Here is an 8,220-nt window from a genome sequence, read left to right on the forward strand (position 1 = left end):
GATCTTTCACCTATAGAGAACATTTGGGGCATCCTTAAATGAAAAATACATCAAAGATGACCACGCACTCTTCAGCAGCTGTAAACTTAAATCAGGTAAGAATCAGGCCAAAATTCCAACACCAAATCTCCAGAAACTCATAACCTCGATGCCCAGATGTCTTAAAGAGGAGATGCTACACCATGGTAAACATGCCCCCGTCCCAACTATTTTGAGACCTGTAGCAGGCATCAAATTTGAAATGAGCTTATTTTGTGCATAAAATTGTAAAATTTCTCAGGTTTAAACATTTGTTATGTTATCTATGTTCTATTGTGAATTAAATATTTCCCCTGTGTTCAATACATACAATATGCATTAAATGGTTATTTATATATGTAAATATACATGACTGTAATGGCAGGATAAAGCAATGTAGATGTAGTGAGAAAAACGAATAAAACTTTACAGCACTACTGCTATGTTTCTCTTTTCCAGTTGTACCTACCACTAGGAAGGCCGTTCATTTGCTCAAACTAAACTCAAACTTACCTGAGTAGCAATGGAAACCGGCTTCATGCAACAGGTCTCAACACGCATACCTGTAGTTTTCAAATAAGCCTGAAGAGCCTGATGAGCGGGGTCAGGTGTGTTTAATTAAGGTTGAAGCTAAACTCTGCAGGGCTATGGCTATGAGTCTTTAGTATAGTGTTTATAGTACATACTGGCTACTGTCTGTTGTGATCAGATCTATTTATGATTTTTCAAAAAAAAAAAAAATTTTATTTGACAGGGGACTTCTTGATTGAGTTGGCCAAAGACATTTGATGGGGTTCACGATTGCTCTTAAAGTATTTGGGAAAAAAACTAATGCATCAACAAAAATGCTTTAGTAAAGTTAGCATGTTACTAAGCTAACAATGCAGTATTATTAAGCACAAAAATAGGAGACTAGCAAACAAAGTTTTGTGAGGTAGTTTATTTTAGTTTATCATTTAGACACGTTTATCCACGGGCAAATTACAAATGTGGACAACAGAAGCAAATCAGTACTGTCCTTTGACTCAGCTTATATTTATTTATTTATTCATTCATTCATTCATTCATTCACATAGCTTGTCACAATGCATTCTGGTGTTGCTTTCTCCAGAAAGGAAGGTTGCAATTATTCCTTTACATTAGCTATATGAGACGACATTTCAATTACAATGCCCACTGCTTGGATCGGGCTTTGTATCGAGGTCATACAAAATGCTTTAAATCTAATTAGTTTATCTAATCTAGTGTTTTTTTTTTTAACACACCTTTAAGGCCCATTCACACCAAGGACTATACTTACAGCTATAAAGATATTATAGCTATATTAGCATCGACACCAACACACAATAACATTCTGTTTATTTTGCATTCACACTGCGATTACATCATCTGCTGCTTTAAATGTTCAAGCTTTTTAAAGTCGGTTGTATTCTGACTGATATTAATGTTTTTATCGTTCAATAGCTGGAAAACATGTTCTGGAAGTGATTCCAGTAATATTGTTCCAACAGTATTGTTATAATTATGGTGTTGAGTACCCTATTGTCAATTAAATAGAATGATTATTACAACTTTATAATTATTGTCATTTGTGTGAATGGGCCTTGAGAATGCTTAGAAACTTAGAAAATATATTTTATATTAATGCAATACTTTACTTAGGCCTCATTAAACAACCAAATATAAAAATATTTTTTATTTCTTCCACTGCCCCTTTTCAAAAGCACTCTGACTAAATGCAAAATTAACCCATTCTCAAAAATGAAGCATAATGTATATAAATAAACCATCCTCTGATTTTGAATTATGCATGCATAAGGACTGAATGGTAGTCCCAAGGTCTACTGGTGAACACAATGCCTATGGGTAGGAAGGCGGACAGGCAACTGAGGCAAGCAATTAAACATCCCTGGAAAAGTAGGCCACGCCAAAATTACACACAAGCCATGAGTGTGCCCTGCTGGGATCCCTAAAGACAAAATAGTGAGCAAAGAATTATTCAAAAGGTGGAAAGAACCAGACACATTTGAAAAAAAATTTTTTTTCTCAAGGACAAGTAGTGTGAAGTTAGAGTTTTATGTTAAAGCACTAAAGTCATAGCTGCTCCAATTATAAATATGATCATTTGTATGGTAATAGAAAGCTTCGTTAGTGTAATTTAGCAGACATTTAATCATAATTGACCTCATTTAGTCTCCTAATAAACATTCCTGGCCTTAGGTCGACAAAAAAACTATTTACAAATATGTGACCATAAACGCAACTGTCAGCATTGCCACAAGGGGCACTATAGCGGACATTCGCATAAACGGTCTTCTTCTACAGAGTTTCCCCTTCAGGAACTCGAGCTGCGTCAGATACGCTTTGGGAACTCCTTCAGCGTGACCGTGCTCGGAATTATCTGTACAATCAGTCCAATGGAAGGGCGAGGCATCACGGGCGGGTGACGTCACGACCAGGAAGCTTTAAAAGCACGTGAGGTGGAGCCGGCTTCAGCTTTCTGTCATTCAGCAAGCGCTCTATGTGTCTGTCAGTCCGATATTCTCTTCAAGAAGGGAGCCTTTGTGAGTGTTCCTCACGGTGCTGGCCCCGCGGCTGCCAAGGCAGAGCACATGGATCATCAGATCCAGGTCCCGCTCTCTGTGTTTGGAAGCCCGTCCCGCGGTTTCTTCCCCCAGAGAGAGGGCTCGACGCTCCGCTTGTCTTCCTCCGAGGAGGTGGACGTGAAAGACGTCGATGAGCTTTGTAAAGCTGCAGTGTTTACACAAGCATATTATGTATGACAACATCATTATAGTCACGCTGTCAGCTCTAAGATAAAGGGAAGATCTTGCGGTTCCGGTCCGCCACTGCTGAGGCATGGCGGCAAGTGAGATCGCGGGGATTGCAACATGGATCTGGCGGATGGGTTGGAGACGGGTTCGCCCTATCTCCACCTGCATTCCCCTATATACATACATATGTGTATATAGGAGCCTCTTGGGACTTTTCTCGAGTGAGAGCACGATGCTTTACCTTTCTTCCTCTAAGGAGGTTGAGGTGATTAGCAGGGGCTGCTGGGTGGAGCAGCCCCAACCGTGGTCCAGCTCCTCATTAAGGAGCAACATCATTTTGGCTCAAGACCAAGGGGTTCTCCCCGAGGGGAAAACCACTCCGCACTTTCAAGGTCATGAGACGTTGCATACGTGCCTTAGACATGTGGAGGAAACCTTGGTTCTTGTCCCAGGGCCCGGTGTTGGGAGCTCCTTGTCGCCGTGTAACACTAGCGACGGATGCGTGCCTCACCGGTTGGGGAGCGGTCATGAGTGGCCACCCTGCCCGCGGTCTGTGGAATGGCCGCCATCTGACATGGCATATCAATTGGCTGGAGATGCTTGCCATGTATCAAGCACTCAAACACTTCCTCCCAGACCTAAGAGACCACCTTGTGTTGGTGCACACAGACAGCACGTCGGTGGTCTCGTACATAAACCACCAGGGAAGTCTGCGGCCGCGACCCTTGTACAAGCTGGCGCACCAGATCCTCGTGTGGTCCCAGAGCAATCGTCCACAATCGTCCACCCTCGCCCGGAGCTGTGGAAGCTGTGGGTGTGGCCACTGAGGGGGCACAGCTCATAGCTTCCGGTCTCTCAACCGAGGTTGCTGAGACCATCCTCCAATCCAGAGCTCCCTCTGCTTCAGGCCTTCTGTCCTCCTCCCTTCAGGGAGCTCGACCAGCAGAAGCTTGGATAGTAGATGCTATTAATATTAATACTGCCTATGAGTCCTCTCAGCTCCCCTCGCCGATGGGAGTCAGAGCTCTCTCAACCCGAAGTGTGGCGGCCTCCAGGGCCTCCCTAGCAGGTGTGTCTATGCAGGACATCTGCAACGCTGCTGGGTGGTCCACGCCCCTCACTTTTGTAAGGTTTCATGATCTTGACATTTTAGCCGCTCCGGGCTCTTCTGTCCTCTCGTCCTAGTCACACTAGGCAGGGACTTCCCAAAGCGTATCTGACGCAGCTCGAGTTCCTGAAGGGGAACGTCTCAGGTTATGCATGTAACCATGGTTCCCCGAAGGGAATGAGACGCTGCGTCTCGAGGCCATTCCTCCGGCATCCCTGCCAGCGCTTGCTTCATTCTTAGAAGCTGAAGCCGGCTCCACCTCTCGTGCTTTTAAAGCTTCCTGGTCATGACGTCACCCGCCCGTGACGCCTCGCCCTTCCATTGGACTGATTGTACAGATAATTCAGAGCACGGTCTGAATTATCAGACCGTGATAATTCAGATACGCTTTGGGAAGGCGTTCCCAAAGCGTATCTGACGCAGCGTCTCGTTCCCTTCGGGGAACCATGGTTACATGTGTAACCTGAGACGTTCTCTTTCAGGCCAGCACTGTGATGGCAGAGCAACCTTGCTGAGTAAGTTAACATGCTAATAGCTGTACCTGAGTTATACCACATTTGGTTTAGTAGAAGATAAATTTGAGCACTATCGCCACCTAGAGTGTTGGAGTTTGTACTGTCACAGCAAAAGCAGGTATTGTTGTATGCTGTACTATTAAATGCAATTATTTATATTTTAATATGTAATTTCTTACTACTTCTGAAATCTTTGAAATATGGTTAAAGTGTACTGCCAAATGTACTGATAAGTGTTTAATATACATTAATGTCATATTTTATTGAAACTCATATGTCATGTATTTAAATAAAGGCAGCAGCTATTTGTACTAAATGTAAATAGCGAAAGAGGACTTTTTACACTAAGTGCAATAGATTTAAATAGTATTTACACTAAGTTCAAATAGCAATGGACTCTATTTACACTAAGTGAACATACCAGTATTTTTAGCGATATGTTATTTACACCAAAGGCTATAGAATACCCTAAAAAAGAAAAAGAGAGTTTGTTTACACTATGAGCAAATAGCTATTCTATTTACAAGATTTTCTGCTATTTATAATACTTGTTATGAATATTGGCCATTATATCCACCTCAGTATTGTAGTACATTATAAAACAGTATGCAATAACGTATTCAGTGTAAATTATCATTTTAATTCAAATTATTAAATGGATGCCACCTTGGGACAATATAAGCCCTCCCTACAGCTCACCCTACCCGATTATTTCCTTCTGTTTTTATTGAAAATATTCGCCTGTCTGATGTGATATGAGATTTAAAAAGTCTGGCAAAAGGCGAGTTCGAACCCATATCGTGTCAAACATGCCTCCTGCACATGCTTTATCATCTATGCCTCTGAAACTGTTGTTAGACTTTTGTAGACTTTTTTTGTCTTTTGTAGTGTTGATTCGCCCAATCACTCGTTGGTGGGCAGAGTTAGTGTAAATAGTCTCTGCCAAAAAGACGGCTATTTAAACTTAGTGCAAATTTTAATGATGTCACATTTTAATGATGAAGTTGCAATTACATGTATCAACTTTAAATATAATCAAATAGCACTTCTAATCAAGTACTTTACATATATTTTAATATGTTAGTCAACACATACTTAAAGTATGTAAAAAAAAAAGTAAAGCGTAACTAAAATTATAAAACATTTTTAAAAATGATTTAAAATTTTTGACATTACTACAGAGTGCAAGTCTACATAAGTGTGTTAAGAAACATAGTCATGAAGCAAAGTACATTTCTTTTAATTTACATTTAAGATTTAAAGTACACTACAAGTGCTCATTCAATACAGTTAAGTGCACTTTTTTCCATTGGTATCCTGTTGCATGCTAAAATTCAGTACATTGTAAGTTTTGGGTTGTGAATGCCACTTCATGTAGACCTTAATATCTGTGTGTGAGACGCCTGTAGCATTTGTCAAGTTCTGACTATGTAAAATAAAACATCTTTACCACATTGCTACATTTGAGCACAAAACTACGCTCTCGCCTAAAATGAGGTGACAGATGTCACAATCAGAAATCTGTTGGGATCCTGTTAGAGGGGGTCGGCATCAACACAGTGGGAGAGCTTCCTGTTGAGTTGAGTCATCTGTGTAAAAACAAAACGGGGTGTTGTGGACCTTAGCTTTTAGTAAGTTTGTGGTGTTCTGTGATTTTTTTTAACCTTGCTTGCTTTACTTAGTCGTGACAGGTGACCTGCTCCCTCTCTCCTTGTGGCCAGACAACAGCTTTTGGTTGACAGGAGCACAGCAGGACACACACACACACACACACACACAAATGTGCTGTAACCTCTTGAGGGAGCCAATCCATTTCGTAAGCCATAGGCTCTGCAGACATAGTATGTCAGATTCATCTTCTCACGCAGATGAAACAGACATTTATCATGACATACATGTTTGTAAGCCTCAATCTGAGTAAAAAAGATTGAATAAGTCCAACTGGATCTGTCACGGTACTTAAATATTCATGAAAACCAGAGGGACAGCATTAGTCCTATTTCTTGACACTACAAATTGCAAGCACCACTGTGAAATGATATTTTCATCTTTACTCATTTAGGGCAATGTTTTTTAGTAGAGTAGAAGCCAGAGAATCTTTCACAGATAAAGACTCAGTCCTACACTAATTTTACTGTAATGTCATTAGACTGACTTACACTAAGGTACTTAGATTGCATTTTGGTTTGTCACTTAGTGTTCAAATAAATTATACTTACAAATACTGACGTGTTGTTTTCCACTGTGCTTTTCCTCACATGCGTCACAAGTGCATTGCCACAGGTTGTGGTGAGACACGAAAGCTCGATGCTTCAGCTGCCTCCATAGCAACAGTGAAACATCACAATTTGCTAAACCTTAATTTAACTGGACCTGTTTCTCCCAGGCACTTCCATGCTCTTGTGTTTTCTTTGAATGTGATTATTGTGTTCTGTTTAAGGGTTTGGAAATGCTGTAGTATGCATGCTTTTTTAGTTTTGTAGTAGTTTCATTAGTTATCTGCTAAAACATAAATTAATCTATATTTATTATTTTGTCCTTTGTGAAAAAGAAAGTGCACGTAATTGTACTGAATGTGCACTTGTAGTGTTCAAATCTCAGAAGTTTATTTTTCAGAAAACTGTACTTGCAGATAATATAATATGAATTAAATTAAAGGCCATTTATTTATTTACATTTCAGAAATGTTCAGATTTGTGGTTGTTTTAGGGTCATTGGACATTTTGGAAATATTTCTGATTATATTTAATGTTTATTAAAATAAATCAGCAACTATCTGTTATAATGATAATACCACAGACTATAACATCGTATGACATGAAGTACAATTTCCTGACTTTTTGTAAGGCCAATTTGCATTATGGTAAAACCACCATCACTTTATTGTTTATTTAAAGTTTGTATGTCTGTTATTTGTTATTTTTAAGAATATGATGCTCACCTTGAAAGCGAGCTTCAGCCAGCCTGCCTAAGCCTATTCTGTTCTGATGGATTTTAGAAGGGTTTGAGGTATTTGTCAGTTTGCGAGACCATGCAGCTACACTAGCGAACCACCGCAAGCTGTTTTAAACAAGTTGTATGATCTTATGAGCTCACTGCTCTTTGTGGGATTTTTTTTGTCTTTGACTAAATTTTTCCACCAGCACAGATCTACCTTATACTTTGAGAAAATCCTCTTAAATCTGAAACCTCAGAAGGATTTGCAAATGTCCTTAAGTGTCGTAACCAATCAACGATAAAACAAGTTCAAAGGATCTTTTGAACACCATTCTCACAGATCTTGTTCTTGTCGAGTACAGTGCAGTTTAATATAGACTTTTGAATGAATGCTCTGTAAGGATAAAGCCAGAAAATGTTATTGCTCATATGTTGCTCTTTCATAGCTCATGAGACTTGAGTACCTTCAAATGTTCAAATTTCAATTTCGGCTGAAAACTTCATCAGTGCATGTTATATAAAAAATAAATAAAAATAACCAGTAGCCAACTTTTCATGAACTCATCAATTTCAAAATCAAGAGCCAACCCTGCATTTTTATTGATTAATTTATTTATTTATCATTGCATATTGTGTTTAACCCAGAACTGCATTTTACTAAGGAATGAAATTTCTTTCAAATGCTGCTTTGTGTTGACTTTTTATATTGCTTTTTTAAGAGCATTTTAAGAGTATTCTCGTTTTATACTCATTTAGCATCTATGTTCAACTCATTACAGAATCAGTGCATCCATGGCATCTGTTTTTCGATCTGTATCTTGACATTCAGTCTTCTCAGCACGAGAGAATGTGAGGTGAAGGAGAGCTG

Source organism: Barbus barbus, assembly GCF_936440315.1.
Source record: "Barbus barbus genome assembly, chromosome: 36".
Lineage (NCBI taxonomy): Eukaryota > Metazoa > Chordata > Actinopteri > Cypriniformes > Cyprinidae > Barbus > Barbus barbus.